Source organism: Lates calcarifer, linkage group LG6 (assembly GCF_001640805.2).
Source record: "Lates calcarifer isolate ASB-BC8 linkage group LG6, TLL_Latcal_v3, whole genome shotgun sequence".
Taxonomy (NCBI): domain Eukaryota; kingdom Metazoa; phylum Chordata; class Actinopteri; family Centropomidae; genus Lates; species Lates calcarifer.
The window spans coordinates 26,663,411-26,681,100 of NC_066838.1; the positions used below are offsets into that span (position 1 = coordinate 26,663,411).

At 44.1% G+C, this 17,690-nt stretch overlaps 1 protein-coding gene across 11 annotated transcripts in view; it reads left to right on the forward strand.

The window, feature by feature from the left end:
• Positions 1 to 1,616: 1,616 nt before the first annotated feature.
• Positions 1,617 to 17,690, forward strand: part of sulf2b (sulfatase 2b) — a 65,250-nt gene continuing 49,176 nt past the window's right edge. For 5 of the 11 annotated variants that reach the window (XM_051071504.1, XM_018689665.2, XM_018689670.2 and 2 more), the window contains exons 1-2: positions 1,617 to 2,069; positions 15,531 to 15,566. The gene's annotated coding sequence lies outside the window, so the exon portion shown is untranslated. The remainder of the gene's footprint in view (positions 2,070 to 15,530; positions 15,567 to 17,690) is intronic. The other 6 variants (XM_018689674.2, XM_018689672.2, XM_018689673.2 and 3 more) reach the window with 2 other exon arrangements.

Here is a 17,690-nt window from a genome sequence, read left to right on the forward strand (position 1 = left end):
TTCAGCCCTGCCCTTTGCTGAAACTAATTATTAAAGTGGCTGCGCTGTACTTCATCATCATCATCGGGTACTGACAGTCACTAGCTGTGCATAAGCATCATATATTTAAAATATTTACAACGACAGCCTTGCAAGTGGTGCTGGGTTTTTTTTAACATTCTTGCTCAACTGCTGTGCACATGTAGGAAGGCACAGAAGGAATAAAGAACAAAGAAAAGAATAAAGACTATATAGAAAAACAAAATTGAATATTTGATTTAAGAGTAAAATAAAAGAAAATCAAGCTAAAATAGAATAAAATATAAAACAGGAGAATACAAATTGCAGTGCAGTGGAAAGATATGAATAAATGATCACAAATTAAATTAGATTTAAGAAAATGCAGTGGCAAACAGAAGCCCTGATTTAACTGAAGTGAGAGTTGGAGCAGAACTGAGGTTTTCTGGCAGTGTGTTCAGATATGTGGTCCATGAAACCTGAACGCTGCCTCTCCAGGTTCAGTTCAGACTCTGTAGACAGGGCAGACCTGTTCCAGACCATCTGAGAGGTCTGGACGGTTCATAACCAAGCAGCAGTTCAGAAATATGTTTTGGCTCTGAATCATTCAGTGCTTTACAAACAACCAGCAGAATTTTAAAGTGAGTCCTCACAAACAGGAGGCCAGTGTGAAGATCTGAGAACAGGAGCGATGTGATCAGCTGTCGTGGTCTCAGTTGGTTTTAGTCTTTCTGTGTATTATAGGAAAAAGAAACCGGTCTGTGCACTTTGATAAAGTTTGAGGACTCGCAGGAGACAGAATAAAGAATGATCAACTGTATTCCACTTTAAAGCGAACCTGTAACAGCAAATACATTTCATAGGAAACGTAGTTGCAACCATGCGATGTTTTATTATCATAACTAGGAAAAGTTGCTCATTTATCTATTTGCAAGTCTTAAATACGTCGGTGATGACTCTGGTTAGCTGCACGTTAACTCTCAGTTTAAAGTTAATAACCTTTGTGGTGTTTCTGTGTGGACTAACTGAACATGGAGAGTCAGCTCTGTCTTCAGACATCAGCCAAACACCCGGCCTGTTCACCTCAGACTACTGCCTCTTCACCGAGATGAAGAGGGAGCTCAGCGGCCGCCATTTTGACGGTGATGATGATGATGTCACAGCTGCTGTGACTGTATGTGCAGGTAACTCATCTCCCTCCACCTCAGGACATAAACTCATCAGGTAACCCTGGTAGAGGGAAAACGTTCAAACTGGGTTTTTGAGAAAAGAGAAAAGACTTGAAGGATGATGGACTGTCTCTGACGCAGATCTGAAGGAACGCTAAAGTATCTGTCCACATACTTTTGGCCACATAATGTCTGTGTCTCTCTCCCTGTGTCTTTTTCCTTCTCTGGCCACCTCCCCTCTCTCTCTCTCTCTCTCTCTGTGTTTCTCTCTCCCTCTTGTATTTATTTCATTTTGTCCTCTCTGCTGCTGGCTCCTCCTGTTCCAGTCAGGGAGAGGGATTTCTGAGCCTCCTCATTGGCCAACAGCGAGGCTAACAACCCGCCCCGGCCTGAGAGAGAGAGAGAGAGAGAGAGAGAGAGAGGGAGGGAGGGAGGGAGGGAGAGTGAAAGTGGAGAGGCAGGCAGACGTGTTGCAACAGATGGCTTTACCAGCAGCGGCTCGGCGGCGGCTGCACCGAGGAACTCTGGGACGCCGTTAGACACAGGCAGCGGCAGAGAGAGAGGGGAGGGAGGGGTGTTAGGAAGTCATAGCGCTGGAACAGAGCAAGAAAAAGAGACTGAGAGAGAGACTTCTTCCTCCTCCCTTTTCACTACAAACTCAGCCTTTCTCTCCACACACACACACACATGCAGGAAGACATGTCAGTGTGAGCAGAAGTTTGGTGGATTTGCTAAAAGGAGCAGCAGCAACAGTTTTGTGGAGGAGATGAGTGTGTGAGTGGCTGGAGCCTTCATCCTCCTCCTCCTCCTCCTCCTGCTGCCCCGGGGTCAGAGAGGAGAACACCTGCTGACAGCGAGGAGGTCCAGAGGGAGGAGACGCAGCAGCAGCAGCAGCAGCAGCAGGTACACCGCTCTCTCTGTTCTACTTTAGTTTTCTGTTGTTTTTACGCCGGTGCAGGAACGTCTCTGCTGCTGCGCTCAGCTCAGTCAATAATGGGCTGATTTGCTAAAGTGTGTGTGTGTGTGTGTGTGTGTGTGTGTGAGACTCTTCGGTTCTGCTCTACTTCAATGTGTGTGTCACTTTCTGTGGTCAGAGCTGTTAGAGCAGCTTTGTTACTGTGTGTGTGTGTGTGTGTGTTGCTCCACTTTACTGATGTGCTCCTTGCATTAGTTTTGAGGCCATGTTGTACTTACACTTGTCACACTTGTTTGCAGCAGTGTGTGTGTGTGTGTGTGTATGTGTGTGTGTTTCACATGCGGCTTTTACTGTATGTGTGTGTGTGTATGTGTGTGTGTGTGTGTGTGTGTTTATTGCTTCCTGCTTGCTGAACACGTGGGAGTGTGTTTTAGCTGCACAACACTAAGGTCAGTCAGGAGAGAGAGTGAGAGAGAGGAAGGAAAGAAAGAAGAAAAGGGGGATGAAGGGAAGGGAGGAAGGGAGGAGGGAGGAAGGGAGGGAGGGAGGGAGGGAGGAAGGGAGGGAGGGAGGGAAGCAGTTCCACCCAGCTCTGTTTTTATTATAATAATGATTTTTTTTATGTTGCACTTTGCCTAAGTAACAAAGGGCCTCAGTGGGAATATACACACATGAAATGAGTTGAGACAAATAGAAACAAAGAGGGAAACAGAGTGAGGTGCAGAGGAGCTGTCACTCAAACAGTGTTTGCTAACCTCCATCAGCTGTGAGCAGGACCAGTTAGTCATGTGACTCCAGCACAGCTATCTGAGGGATCGACGTGATGTTTGGTTCACAGATTCATGTTCCCCTCAGGATGAACTGCAAAGACTTTGCTGATCCTAGGACATCTCTTTCATGTGCCACCATGAGGTTTTGGTCACTATTAGACTATTAGATAAATCAGAGGACGTCAGTTTGTGGTTTGTTGTGTGTTCTTCTGTTATATGAGCAGAATTCAGTTGATAAATGAATGGAAAGAAAAGAATAGAGACGTCTTCAGATGTCTATAACCCTGAAGAGATTCACTTTCACTGTGATACAAAACAAAGAAAAGCAGTGAAAGATTGACACCTCTGAAACCATGAGTGAGTTATTAAAATATTTGCCTAATTAATTTTGTTGTGATGATTCACTAAGTAATTCATTATTTCAGCTCTGGTTCATTTTTCCTCTCGGATGATTTTTTTTTTAATTAGAGAAACTGACAGTGAAGGTACAGAGAGGAAACTTGGCAGGGGAGCATGAAAATGGTGCAAGCAGGAAGCTTATTATGTTCAAACACAAACTCGACTTAAACTCGTCGTCTTTGGTCCAGACTGAAATATTTCCACAGAATTGATTGAGAGAATAATCTAAAGTATATTTACCAGCTCCTTAAAGTTGGAAGCCGTGTTATCACTTTGATTCCTGAGAGTGAAACTTCAGTCACACAGTAACAAGTCGTACGTGTGAAACCACTGTAGAGGAAAGTGTACAGTCAACCCCAGAACAAAGACCGGGGTGATGACCTCTTCATGACCTCTGAGCCACTTTCATTCACTGAGGAAGACCATGGGATGTGGTTAAAAAGTTCCACAAAGCTCATATGTGAATAGTTGAGCTTCAGTTGTTTTGTTTTGTGGTTTTGTAAAATGTCAAGAACGTGCTCTCGTGCTCAAACTGGATGGATTGTCGTAAAATTTAATACAGATTTTCATGGTCCCCAGAAGATAAATCAGATAAGATGAACATTTTTCCTCTAAAGCTACCATCAGGTCAACATTTTCATTTGTTCACTACTTTGGTTTTTGACCAAATACCTCCACAACTACTGACATTCCCCTCAGAATCAGCCACTGTTAGCATGCTAACATGTGGTAAACATTAACATTAGTCTGTTAGCATTGTCCTTATGAGCATGTTAGCATGTTGACGTTAGCATTAAGTCATTGCATGTCCAGTCAGGTTTCATGATGTCATGGTGTCTGAGTTGAGTTGTCATATTTACTGTGATCACACCTGTAAACACCTGTAAACACCTGTATGACCGAGCTGTGCTGGAGGAACAGGTCTGAGTCTAAAACCTCTGACTTCTGCTCTGTTACAGCGGCTGGTGTTGCAGGTGTGTCTGTCTGTGTGTGTGTGTGTGTGTGTGTGTGTGAGCTACAGTGGTCAGTGCTGGCAGGAACTCTGTTGACAGAAACTATTACGATTTGGCCTCTGTGTTCCCACCAGCTATCCCACACACACACACACACACACACACACACACACACGCTTGCACACATAAGGGTAAATTAGGCTGATGGGTACTTTGCCACAGCTGGAATGTAAACACTCTCTGACCCTGACTCTTCAAACATTAACTCACACACACACACACACACACACACACACACACACACACACACACAATTCAAACTCTCTCTGCTGCTGTCAGGAAAAAATTCAATGTCAACTTATCATAAAACAGAAGATGAAAATTATTAAAGTAAAACTACAGTAAACTAATATGTATTTCTATTTAGAAGATTGTTTAAAAGCAGATCCTCCAGAAAAACATCTCTAATATAAAACGGTAAAGTTAGTAAATGTATGGAACTTAAATGATGAGAAGACTAAGCCGTAACAACAGCGTCCTCTAGAGGCTTCAGTGGTCATTACAGGTTCAGTGTGAACGAGTTTGACAGAACAATCATTTAGCTTAAAGATAAAAACTACATTTTTGTCTTGTAAATAGAAATTTTGTGGGTTTTTTGCTCCAAACTGCTAATGTTGAACTGTGCTAACATTAACTCTAGCTAGCAATGTGTGCACTCAGTGTGTGTGTGTGTTAATAAGCTGTAACTAGTGTTTGTTGTGTTGAACCTTGTGTGAGGTGATGATCAGACTGGACGGAGATGGAGGAAGCTCCTGCAGCATCTGTTATGGTTGATGAGTAGTTTAGTGTCTTTGCTAACAGCGGAGATGACTGTCTCCATCGCTGCTCTGTTTCCTGTGTCGCTCTGTGTGTAGAGACACAGGGAAATAAATCTCACGGTGATGCCTTTAATGACGGTTCGTATGAGTGGCTGGTGTCGAGCAGCCCTGTTGGATAACGGTATTGATCAGTTTTCACAGCATCTTCTCTTCTTCTGTTACGTCTCTTCAGCTGACGGGCTGTAATTATGGTATGTAACTGCACTTATTGATGCTTTGTTTATTGATGGTTTCCTATTGATGTGTGTGTGTGTGGTCTGACTGATGGCCGTTTGTTGTGTCAGAACATGAGAGGTAGGGATTAACTGTGTGTGTGTGTGTGTGTGTGTGTGTGTGTGTGTGTGTGTGTGTGTGTTTGGGGGTTTTCTTCTCCTCTTCACTGAACCATTGGAGGCCTAAGAATCTGTCTGCTGATATTTTAACTTCTTTAGTTTCTTCAACAATGTCAAAGAAAACTGGAGCAGCTTCAGGACAGACGGCTTGTTGTCACGAAACACTGTGTGTGTGTGTGTGTGTGTGTGTGTGTGTGTGATGACACTGTTGCCTGAAGCTGCTTCTCGACCTCTTTGACCTTTCGACCTTCTCTTCTCTCTGACTGTATTTCCAGTCTTGTCGTTGTGTCTCTTCATATTTCATCAGCTGGTGTGCGACATGTGACTCAGACTGAAAGCTTTACAGAGATGAATTTAAAATGATCACTGAGTTAAATTTATCACGTTGCTCTTGTTCCAAACATCAGTGAGATGCTGTGACATTTTCTGTGATTCCTTACAGACTTTGGAGGTGCAGTGTTTATATTCTGCACAACATATTTATGAGAACATCCAGTTATAGCCTCCATTCAGACCCTCACCTCATTACATAAATGTGGTGGTAATTATACATGTCAGTCTGATGTCTGAATCACAGCAGAGACACTTTTATGGAAACACCATGATGGACTTTTTCCAGTGTGTTTCAAGTCTGAACTGAAAGCTGTCAGGTTAGCATGAAGGAGTGATAAATACACGTCTTGTTTTCCACATTGAATCTGCGATGTGGAACTTTTGTCTCCCCCTACTGGCAGTCAGTGTAAATACACAAACACTATCAATGTGTGCTCATTGTGCTTTCTTTTGTGAGGCTGTATTACTTGGTCCGTGAACATAACGACCAAACGATTGGATGATAAACAGATGAGCAAGAAACACGACTGTTTCAGTCGTTAATTCTTTTCTATGCTGCACAGAAATATCCAGCTAAGGTCATTTGTTTTCACCTTTGTTTCACCTGCGTGAAGATAGCTAGCTAAGGTTAGAAAAGTTCTGTGCTAGCTTACAGGGATCCTGTCAAAAATACTTTGACACATGACGAAGCAGACAGTTTTTTAGCTTTTAACTGATTTCTCTTTTTCCTTGTGTTAGAAATAAACAAAACAAAAAAATCCTAGTCCTTCTTTGTTTTCTGATTTCATTGTTCCGAAACTGAAATTGGAAAACGTCTTGTTTTTTGTTTCCAGTTTCTTATTCCACTACGAAAAACAGGAAAAGACTTGTCATCTGTTTTCTGTTTTCCCGCTCCAGAATAAACATCGATAGGCCATTAGCCGAGTTTCTGTTTTATCTGGAACATCAGGAACGTTTCTCAGATGCGTTCTAGGGTTTTCCTCCACAGCTGCTGTAGCCTACTCCTTCTCCATCAAGGTTTCTCCCGTCTTCAGCTCTGGCAAACCAGTCATTGCTGGTTGATGTAAAAGGCCTCGCTATCAGAAACACAGACACCAGATTTAAACCCCTGAGAGTGTGTGTTTGCCTGCTGCTGATAGATTCAATCAGCACAGCAGGAACTTGTTTGGAAGAGAGTGAGGGATTGAATGTTCATTAATATGTAAAAGTCCAGCACTCCAGCTTTAAGATGGCTGTAACCAACTATCACTTATTGTTTCTTATGCATGAAGAATGAATGTGTTTAAATCACAGGAGATTCCTCCTCTGCAAAGATCATTCATGTTAAATAAGCACTATCAGAAATAGGTAGCGGGTGGAGGAGGTTGTAGAAACAGTGTGGGACGCAGAGGAAGTCCTGATGGTGCTGCTGCAGTGCTGCTGAGCAAAACACACACAGTGACATCATCACAGAGAGTCAGCTGATCCTGCTCGGCCAAGGTTGAAACCATGGCAACGCAGCCGGGTGACCTTTGAACTCGTTACAAGCTGGAACCTGCAGGGCGCACACACACACACACACACACACACACTCAGTCTCTACAGTCTCTCTCTCTCTGTGTCTCTGCTTCACTTCGTTTTTGTCACTTTTACTTTTTCTCACATTGTCGCTCTTTTCTTTTCTTCTCTTTGTTCTTCTCTTTCTAATACTGATTCTTTTAGAAAGCCAGTGGTCTGAGGCATGTGAGGCGAGTGTGTGTGTGTGTGTGTGTGTGTGTGTGTGTGTGTGTGTGTGTGTGTGTGTGTTAGGTCAACAGGGTCACTTGTACAGATGTATAGAACAGCAGGGACTCTCGTGTTCCATAGAAAGGCATTTTAATACAGTTACTGAGGCAGTGTACTGTGTGTGTGTGTGTGTGTGTGTTAGTACAGGTCACTGTAAGATGTAAAACAGGATTCGTGTCATAAAGATTTTAATACAGTTATGAGTGTATGTGTGTGTGTGTGTGTGTGGTGTGGTGTGTGTGTGTGTTGGTGGAGCTGCTTCGCTTCCACTCCACTATTTTTTAATGTGTTCCATTATTTCTACTCCCTCTTCTTGTCTGACAGTGAAAACATCAGATCCTCCTCAGTCAGTCAGTCTCAACCTTAAAGGTTCAGATCAACCTTTGAGTTCTAATCATTAAGATTTCCATTACATCAAACCAGAACTGTAACTGCCTGTGAGGACACAGAGTCATGTCCTCGACATCTTTTATGGGAATTTAGAGGTTTTAGATTTCAGTTTTGGACCAAAGTCAGTTTGGGCTTCTTTTTTTTTTTGGGCTCTCTTTGCTAGTTTCCATAGAAATGACTGACACCGTGTTATGGAAGGTGACCGGCGTCTTTGTTTGATTATGACACATTTAAAATCTTTTTCTAAAACATTTTCAGTGCTGTAAGAGAGCCCTCCATGTATTTTTTTCATAAATAACCATTCCATTGTTTTCATTGTCAACAACAAAGTTCCTACACTCAGATAAATGTCAACCTTCGTAAGTGATTGACGGGATAAGATGTGTGTGTTGTGTTGGTTGAGCTGCAATGGAAGCAAATAGTTTGAGTTTCAGGCTTCAGTTGTGCGTCTGAAGGAGCCTGTGGCAGTAAAACACAGATGTAAATGGACGTGTTATGTTTAAGGATAAAGACGTTGGTCTGTCCATCAGCAGTGAGATGTATGCTGTATTCATGCTCCTCAGAAGATCAGTCATCAGTCAGTAATCAGCTGACCTTTGATCGAGTGAGAGAGTTCCACTTTCACTCTAATGATCACATCTTCACTCCTGATCTCCAGAGGATTTACTGACCCTGTGGTCTTTCCTCTAGCACCACCTCAGGACAGACTTTATATCCTTATCTCCAGGGTGTTGTTTGCTCTGTCCAGCATTTTCATATGGTTGCCTGTAGGGGGCGCTAACTGCACTGTAGACCATTGGTTGTCTTTCCAGTCGCTTCTGTCTGAGCCCAACGTGCCGCAGTATTTTCTCCGCTGTGTTTGCAGTGTGACTTTCCATCAGTGCCTCATAAATCACCTCATAAATCTCCCGCACTTTAATTGTCCTTTTCACTTTGTTTCAGTTCGACAGAAGGTCAGTTAGCTGGTTTTTTATTTATCCTAGAACCGCTCTGATTGGTGTTCACCCTCCTTGTGCAATTACACGATAAAGCCTTTGCCTCCCTCCCTCCCCCTCATCCTCCCCCTCAACCTCCCTCGCTGTAGCAGAATTGATGAAATTGGTAATCGTTATAGACCGCCGCTTTGGAGCGGCTGACCTTCAGAGAGATTCGGAGAGAAGGATGGAAGGCGGGAGAGGGAGAGAGAGGGAGAGGTTTAGTTTTAATGAACCTAAATTCTTTATAGAAGAGCTTTAAACAGTGACAGTCTCTGCAGCAGCAGAGGAGCCAAACTAACTGCAGCTTGTAATAAGTTATTTTACTGTGAAACTTCCACAACAACAGCCACTGCTGCTATTAATCAGAGAGAAGAAGAGGAGAGGAGGTTTCTGCTTATTAAGGAGAAACATCACAGTAAATCCATGTTTTTAATTTGGTAAATTATATGTACAGTTACATTTTTGCACGTCAGACGTTTGTGTCAATCACAACAATATTCCAGTTTTTCCAGTTTTTCCAGTTTTTCCAGTTTTGGAAGTTGCTGATGGTGACGGGCAGAAATCTCTGTTGTTGTCAAAATGGTCAGACATATTGGACATACTGGACTGAGTCTGTTCTGGTCTGGGTCAGTGGGTAAAATCTTATAGGGGGTTTTGAACCATACAGGTCTGGGGACTCACACATACACTGAGTAAAGCCTGGACCTCAGCGTTGGTCTGTTTGTGCCTGTTCTGTTAGAAGCTGTTGTTTCCATAGATAATGATCTCCACTGGTTTTAAATGGTGGTTGCTGGTGCTGCTCTGTTCGACCAGTCAGTGCAGACTGGTGCTGGGAGGAATAATGTTCCTACAGATTGTAGTATAAGTAAGCAAAGCATGTTCAGTTCAGGAATGATTTGTTGTCACTCGTGGTCTGTTGCAGCCGACTCAGATGCAGAGTGTTTTGGTGCAGAATGTGTGGAGCGTCTAGTTTTTGTAGGTTTTGATAATTTCATACTCTGTTCCCAGCTTGGGTCTAACTGTGTTTATTTAGCTGCAGCTGGTATCAGTGAGTGTGGTGTGTAGTTCAGAGACAGAGCTGCTGAATAAAACAGCAGCAGTCAGACATGATCTCATGACGCCCCACCGGACGCAAACACACACAGCGAGAAGGAGAATTAAACTCTCCAGCACTGTCTCCAGGAGAGGTACTGATTAGGTCACTGTCTGTGTGTGAGTGTGTGTGAGTGTAGTGTGTGTTATTGTGTGTGTGTGTGTGTGTGTGTCCGCGGGGCTCCATTAGCTGTGACATGCTGAGTAGAAATGGAGCAGAGTGATTCAGACTGACGGAGCAGGGTGCAGACAGACAGCAGGAGGAAGTGAAGTGTGTTTCCGATGAAGGTCACAGATGATTTTCGCGTCCTGTGGGGGAAACCTGTTGGTGGTCGAGACGACGGTTGCCACGGTCACCGGAGACTGACACCATCCCAAAATACTCTCCACCCTACTTTCACCGCCTCACCTTGCAAAGCACCTGATACCTGTCAGAGCACATGTCCCTACAACAGCTCCTGTCTCCAGCACTGATTCACACATCGATCGGTCCTTCAATGAATCAGTGAATGTTTTCAGGTCAGGTGTCAACACACACACACACACACACACACACACCTGAGACCACTGACACCAAGAGGATAAATGACTGAAGGTGATGGATTTAAAGCTTAAGTGTCAGGATGAGCTGCAGGAGAGGAGGGATTTAAAAGACTGATAAGGTTTGGTGAAGAGAGGAGAGGAAAGGAGATAAGGAGAGGAAACAAATAGAGGAGGCGAGTCTAGGGAAGGAGAAGAGGAATCAAGGAGAGGTGATGAGATGAGGAGAGGTTAGGAAATGAGGAAGGAGGAGGGAAAAGGAGACAAAAAGAGAGAAGGAGATGAGGAGAGGAGGAGGTGAGGAGGAGGGGAAGAAACAAGGATGAAGCTTTTCACTGAAGCATGAAATGAGAATTGGAGGATTTTTACTGGTGGAAAATAAACACACACACACACACAGACACACACACACAGTAACACACACACACAGTAACACACACACACAGAGTAACACACACACACACACACACACAGTAACACACACTCTCTCAGCACTTAAAATTCTGACCCCATCACTTACCCTCCTCCACCCTCCCAAAATTCCTCCTCCTCCGCTGTCACTCGATCTGACCTGGTGGCGTCTCAGTGTGTGTGTGTGTGTGTGCGTGCGTGCGTGTGCGTGTGTGTGTGTCTGCGTGTGTGTGTGGAGGCGTCAGTGCAGTATCCATCAATACTAAACAGCAGCAGAATCTGGAAACTGGAGATTCTCTCAGATGCCGATCACTCTCTCTCTCTCTCTCTCTCTCTCTGACTCTCTCTCTCTCTCTGACTCTCTCTCTCCTCTCTCTCTCTCTGCTCTCTCTCCTCTCTCTCTCTCTGACTCTCTCCTCTCTCCCTCTCTCCCTCTCTCTCCCTCCCTCTCTCTCTATCTCTTTCTCCACCTCCCTCCCTCTCTCTCCCCCCCCCCCCCCTGTCTCCCCCCCCTCCCTCTCTCCCTCTCCCTCTCTCTCCCCTCTCCCTCTCTCTCTGTCCCCCCCACCCCACCCCCCCCAGTCACTCGTTGATAATCAGTCGATTTAACAAATGAAGCTGACAGGAAGCGTGTCACTTCCTGTGAACCTGCTCTTGATGGCGATCAGTTTTAGAACATTTCCCTAAAAGACGAGTGAGTGAAGCTGTTACTGACGGAGCCTGAATCAGCTGCAGGGTTCACGGCTGACTCAGCTCGGGGGCAGGTGTTGTAGAATATGTGAAAACTGAAGACGTGCAGTCAGGTGAGACTCGCAGGCGTCACAGGTGCAGCCGGAGCTCGTTCTTTGAGGTCGGAGGTTAAAGTGTTTGTTCTTCCTGCAGATGTTTTTTTCTTCTTTAGACCATGATCAGATGATCACTGTCGCTTGAAGATGATTGGCCACTGGTCTGACCACACAGACAGGAAGTTCAACCACAGAGATGTGTGTTCAGACTGAATCTGACCAGAGGAAGTGTGTGTGTGTGTGTGTGTGTGACAGCTCTGACAGTTTATGAAACTGTTGAAACTGTTGTTTTTTTAAGTAGCTGGTTTGGTTCTGACCTGGTCCCTGTTGGATCCAGTTCCACATCAGATCAACTCTTAAACTAATTCATCTCTTATGGAACCTTTTTCTGTCTCTTGGTTTTTTTGATATTAGCAAAGACGGGTGCAGGAAACATGAGGCTGACGTCAGCAGCTTCTCCTCTGCAGCTGCTGCTTCCTCTGGTTTGAGTCACGTCAGCGGCTGTAGCTGATATCATCATGTTAATGGTGAAACAGCTCCACTCAAACTTTAACTCAAACTTTAATTAATGTTAACAGCTGACGATGATGTCAGCGTCAACGTCATGAGATTCAAGAAGAGATCTGACAGAATTCCAGGTTTCAGTTTTAAAATGAATTATCGTCCATGAAGAATGTTTCAGTGTGTGTTCTTTGATAAACCAGGGATTATGGGAAATATTCTCAGTGACACCACAACTGCACAGTGAAATCCCAAACGAGGAAGAGGAGGATGAACCAGCTCCTGGTTTCCAGAAACCTTCCATGGGAAGTTAAGATAGGGAATTTTGGAAATATTGAGTTAGAAATTTGAATTAAATGTGATATTTAGTCGTAATTTATACAAACTCTATCTGAAAACATAAACATGTAGTTTTAGAAGCAGATGGAAAAAAACAGACATTTTTGACTTTGATTTCTTTGTGAGTTGAACTTTAATCGATTCTTTCATTGAACATAGAAACATGGTGTTATAACTAAACTTAAATCTATTCACCCAGTGATACCAGCAGAGCCGACTGGATGTCGTCTGTGGGCTCACATGTAATTAAATCCATTCAATCTGGTTGTTTTAATCCACATTATGCTATAAGATTTTATTTTAACTGAAGTTCCTTGTTACAGGCTAACCTGTACTTCTGCACATTCCCAGTTAATTCCTATATATTCCTGTTAATTCTCATGGAAAATGTGACATGCGACAGTTTCAGTCAGAGGGTTTTTGTCACAGGCTGAAACAAACCTGTGTGTGGATGGAGACAGTCTTCCTGTGCGGTTTGTTTCAGAAACAGAGACGATCTCTGTTGTCCTCTGTTATTTTACGTACGATGATGCAGCTAAAAAGCGAGTGAATGATTTGACTGACAAACTAAGGTGTGACTCGGGGGTTTTCCTAGATGATGGTTCAGATGATCAGTGCTGAGCTCCGACCGTGGCTGTGAGGTTACTGAGACGTCCCATCAGGCAAACCTGCTTAGAAACACACAAAACACACAAAACAAAACAGGCGTCATGGCCGACTGTTTATCAGACCCTGTCTGTCTCCACAGAGCAGAGACCTGGGCCTGGAGGTGGACCAGAGAGTCTAGAGATCAGGTTCAAGTTCAGGTCATTGACCTGCCTGAGGACCTCTACTGTGTGGTCTTATTATCCAGCAACACACACACACACACACACACACACACACACACACACACTGAACCCCCCCCCCCAAACAGACCACCAGCCCAGCTAATTGGAGATGTTGTATCACCTCCCTCGTGTCTCTTGCTCTTTCTGTTTCTTTCTCACACACACACACACACACACACACACACACACACAGCCTACCCAGTGGGAATTGGCAGCTCGGAGCGAATTGAGAGAGAAGGCAGAAAGTCATTACTTCTCTCACTAGATTGTGTGTGTGTGTGTGCGTATGCGTGTGCATGTGCGTAATCCCGCCATCAGTATGCCGGTCATGCTTTGTAACAGAAGGAAGGAAATTGAAGAGAGAGAGAAAGAGAGGAGGGGGAGAATGAGAGGAGGAGGAGGGGTGGAGGAGGCGACAGTCCAACATGGAGTTCTTTTGATTACAGATGGTAAATGTGCCTTCAGTCACCTCCTCCTCCTCCTCCTCCTCCTCCTCCTCTCATCGTCTCCTCGCTCCTCCTCCTTCTCCTGCTCCTCCTGCTCCTCCTCCTCCTCCTCCTGCTCCTGCTTTAGTTGGTTACCGCCCTGACACCCATCCGTCATGTTGACAGGCTGTCACTAGTATCCTGATTTATTCAGCGCGTTTAACTACTTAACTAAATGGGTTACAGTCGGCTTCCTGCAGCCAGCTGATTTACTTCTTTATACTTTTGGAGGTCATTTATACTGTTCGTGGAGGAATGGTGTTCAACATTAACGTCTGTGTAAAGAGGTTTGTTGTTTATGTTGGAAAATATTTTCTGAAAACAAGTGTAACCTCCGTGTTACTGCAGCGAGTCTGAAACAGTCAGCATAGCCCCGCCCCCTAACACTGTAACTGTTATAAATAGCAGCGCTGCGTTAGCATCAGCGCTCCTCCTGCTAGCTAGCTAACGGGATGCTAACAGGATGCTAACAGTCACTGTGCTGCAGCGTTAGCGACTCAGAATGCATTAGTATTACTGCTTTCCACAGACTGTAACTGAGGACACTGTGATTCAAACCTGTAGGCCACCAGGACCCAGAGTAGCTCTGGGTCGGGGATTCAGAGGAACTTGATTTCCCATTCAGATTTCTCCTGAAGGCTTCACATTTTCCTGACTGTGTATAAGATTAACCAGGTTTCTAATCTGCATTTTACATGTGAGCACGTTCAGGGGAATAATTCAGCCTGGGGAAACATCGCTGTCGCTGCCTTGTGCATTGTCAGAAAATGGTGGAGGTGGAGACTCCCATCCCCCCATAGTGATGTTTGGAAGTGAATATCTGTATTCCCATAACAATAATCCCAAAGTCTGACGAGGACTGAAAAACAAACACAACAGTCTCCAGTGTTTTTTTAACTGTACATTTCACCACATGAAAACAGACACTTCCATTAACTGCATTTTATATTATATTCTCGGTGTCAGAATGGAAGTGAAACATGACATGCCCGCTGCCTGTGGTAGTGCACGCTGCTTTTTTCCTGCTCCTGAGTTTTCCATGTCGTCAGGAGCAGCAGCTGCCGGAGACATTTCTCACCGTAAAATCCAAAAACTAAAAAACTGCTAATACATCTCAGCTGTCAGTGAGAGGCGACTGTACACTGGGAGCTACTTAGCTTCTGGATTTTTTTCTGGATATGATAAAGTGAGTCTCACACAGGAGAAACATCCAGAAAAGACTGCCGCATTCACAGACTCTGCCAGTGGAAATACATCAGTACAACCTGCTGACGTTGGTTATACTCAGTGATTGAAAATATCCTGAAAAGATGTGACTCCTGCTGTTACTGAAGGCTAAAACCAAACTTCAGACACATGTAACCACAGTTAGCAGCACTTTATCACTCCACCTCCACCTGACCCTCCACCTGTCAGCCTCCACCTGAGCCTCCACCTGTCAGCCTCCACCTGAGCCTCCCTACAGATGTTTGCACACACACGACGCTGCTGCAGTATCTGTAATGTTTGGTTCAGTGCTGTCTGTAAGGGTTTTTTGCAGAGTACAGTGAACCTGACAGAGCAGGTGTCTGTGCGAGTTACAGTAAAAACCACCTGAGAACAAAGCGAACAGCCGTCAGAGTCTCTGTCCTCTGTTAACTCTCTCCTCTGTCTCTGTGTGTCTCTACAGGACTGAACACAGCGGGAGACTCGACACAGTCGACAGGTAAATCTCTTTATGTTCGTCTCTAATTTAGTTTGCTAACCAGGAGAGACCTGATGGGAACAGCTGGGGTTTTTCTCCTGGTGATAAGTCTTACTTTTGAAAGTTATTTCAACGTTTCAAATCATTATTCTGCACTCAGAACTGAATTATCTCATTACCTCAGGATCAAATAATCCTTGTTGTATTTGTGGCTGTAAGCCAGTTATCTGAAGATGTTAAATATCTGATCCACTGAGCTCCATTTGTCTGATGGGCTCTCCAGCCATGACTTAGATATCTTCAGATAATGAGATATACAGCTGCACAGAATTATTATTTTTAATCCTATGAAAATAGGAAATAGGATATTCAGCTTTAATCACAAAAAGCTCGTTATCTCAAGATAACAAGGCCGTGCAGCTGAGATGTTGAGCTTCTTTGGTTCAGAAAAGAGGTGTGGTTGGATTGCAGGAAAATTGCAGTGTGTGTGTGTGTGTGTGTGTGTGTGAATGACCAAGGATAGAGCAGCAAAAAAAACCTCTGAAACCAAAAACACTCTGTTATCACGAGGACACAGATGGGAGGAGACAAGGCAGAATGAGAGAGGTGACACCGAGTGTGTGTGTGCGTGTGTTTTTGTGTATATGTGTGCTTGTTACAGACACACACACACACACACACACACTCCAGTGAGTCCATTCCCTTGTTGTGACCCAGTAACAGGAGCCCCACATTCTCACATTCCTGATTAATGATGCAGGTTGGACCCAAACAATGAACACACACACACACTTCCTCTCTCACACACACACTAACAGCTCTCATCCATTTGTACATTCACTTCAACACATTTACATACAACACACTCACACATATGAAGTCATCACATCCAAATGTGCAACTTGAAGCATGAGAGTGGTGCATTCAAGGACATTCAGCGACTGACAGTGGTTCCTTCCCTCCCCTGCTTTTCATCAGCTCATGATCCAGCGCAGAAGACAAATGATAAACAAATCACTGCGCTGTTGTTTAAACCTTCTAAACATGTGTTTCATAACACAGAGTCTGGGACCACAGTTGTGCAAAATTTCAAGTGAGTCAGACTGAATGTGATGATTTTTATCACCATTAATTATGTTGCTGAAGTGTCACCTGACAGTGAGTTATGAGGTGAGTGACAGTGACATCCACCTTTTTGAGTTGTTCATTCACCTGAAGTGTTTGCCAGAGAAAATCTGTTGACTTCAGAATCACTGCCCACGGTTCTGATCTGTCCAGTGATTAAAGCAGGTGTTGTGTTCATTAATGGCTGTTTCCCTGGTGGATGAAACAAGAGCCTTTTAGGGGAGGAAGAATGGAAACATCTCTCTACATAGATACATAGCTAAATTTAATGGGAACTAGCAACAGAAAAATGGCCAAAAAAGTGTCCTGGACACAGGTGTACAAGTTGTGGTAAGTCACCATACAGAAATAACCACTCCGACACTGATTTCTTCAGAATAAAACTGAGTTTGTATTTTTTCAGTTCAAATTTCAACTCTTTGAGCAGTTGAGATTAGATGTTACCTCTTTGCCATTTGACTTTAGATTAGTTGGCATTTAACACCAACTTAAGTTGAGTTAAATGGGACCAGGTGCAGGAGTTCAAAGCTTTGTCCTACTGAAGGGGATGAGCAATAGATAACTGTATCATCTGCATAACGTGGAACGCAGTAGGGATACACTGGTGTTACTGATTACACCGGACAATTTACAAGAAAAGATGTGTGTCTGCTCAATGTGGTGTGTGTAGAGAAGATGTTTTCCCTCCTGCCACCTTCATTAGACACAGTTTGCACATTCAGTCAAATCATACTTCCACACGTCAGATCTAAAAGATAACAGAGCATCCACAGTTTCAATGGCTTCATCTCTCTGTTCTCCCTCGCCTCCAACACCAGCAAAAGTACTGATTATTTACATGGAGAACAGCAGTGGCCCTAGTATGGAGCCCTGAGGCACGCCTTTGGATACAGGGAAGACTCTGCAGACTGGACACATTGTGTTCTAGCTGATAAGTAATTTGAAAACTCGCAGCATGCTCAGATCAGCCAGTACTGTCGAGTCTATCCGCCAAGGTGCTGTGGACAACAGTGTCAAAAG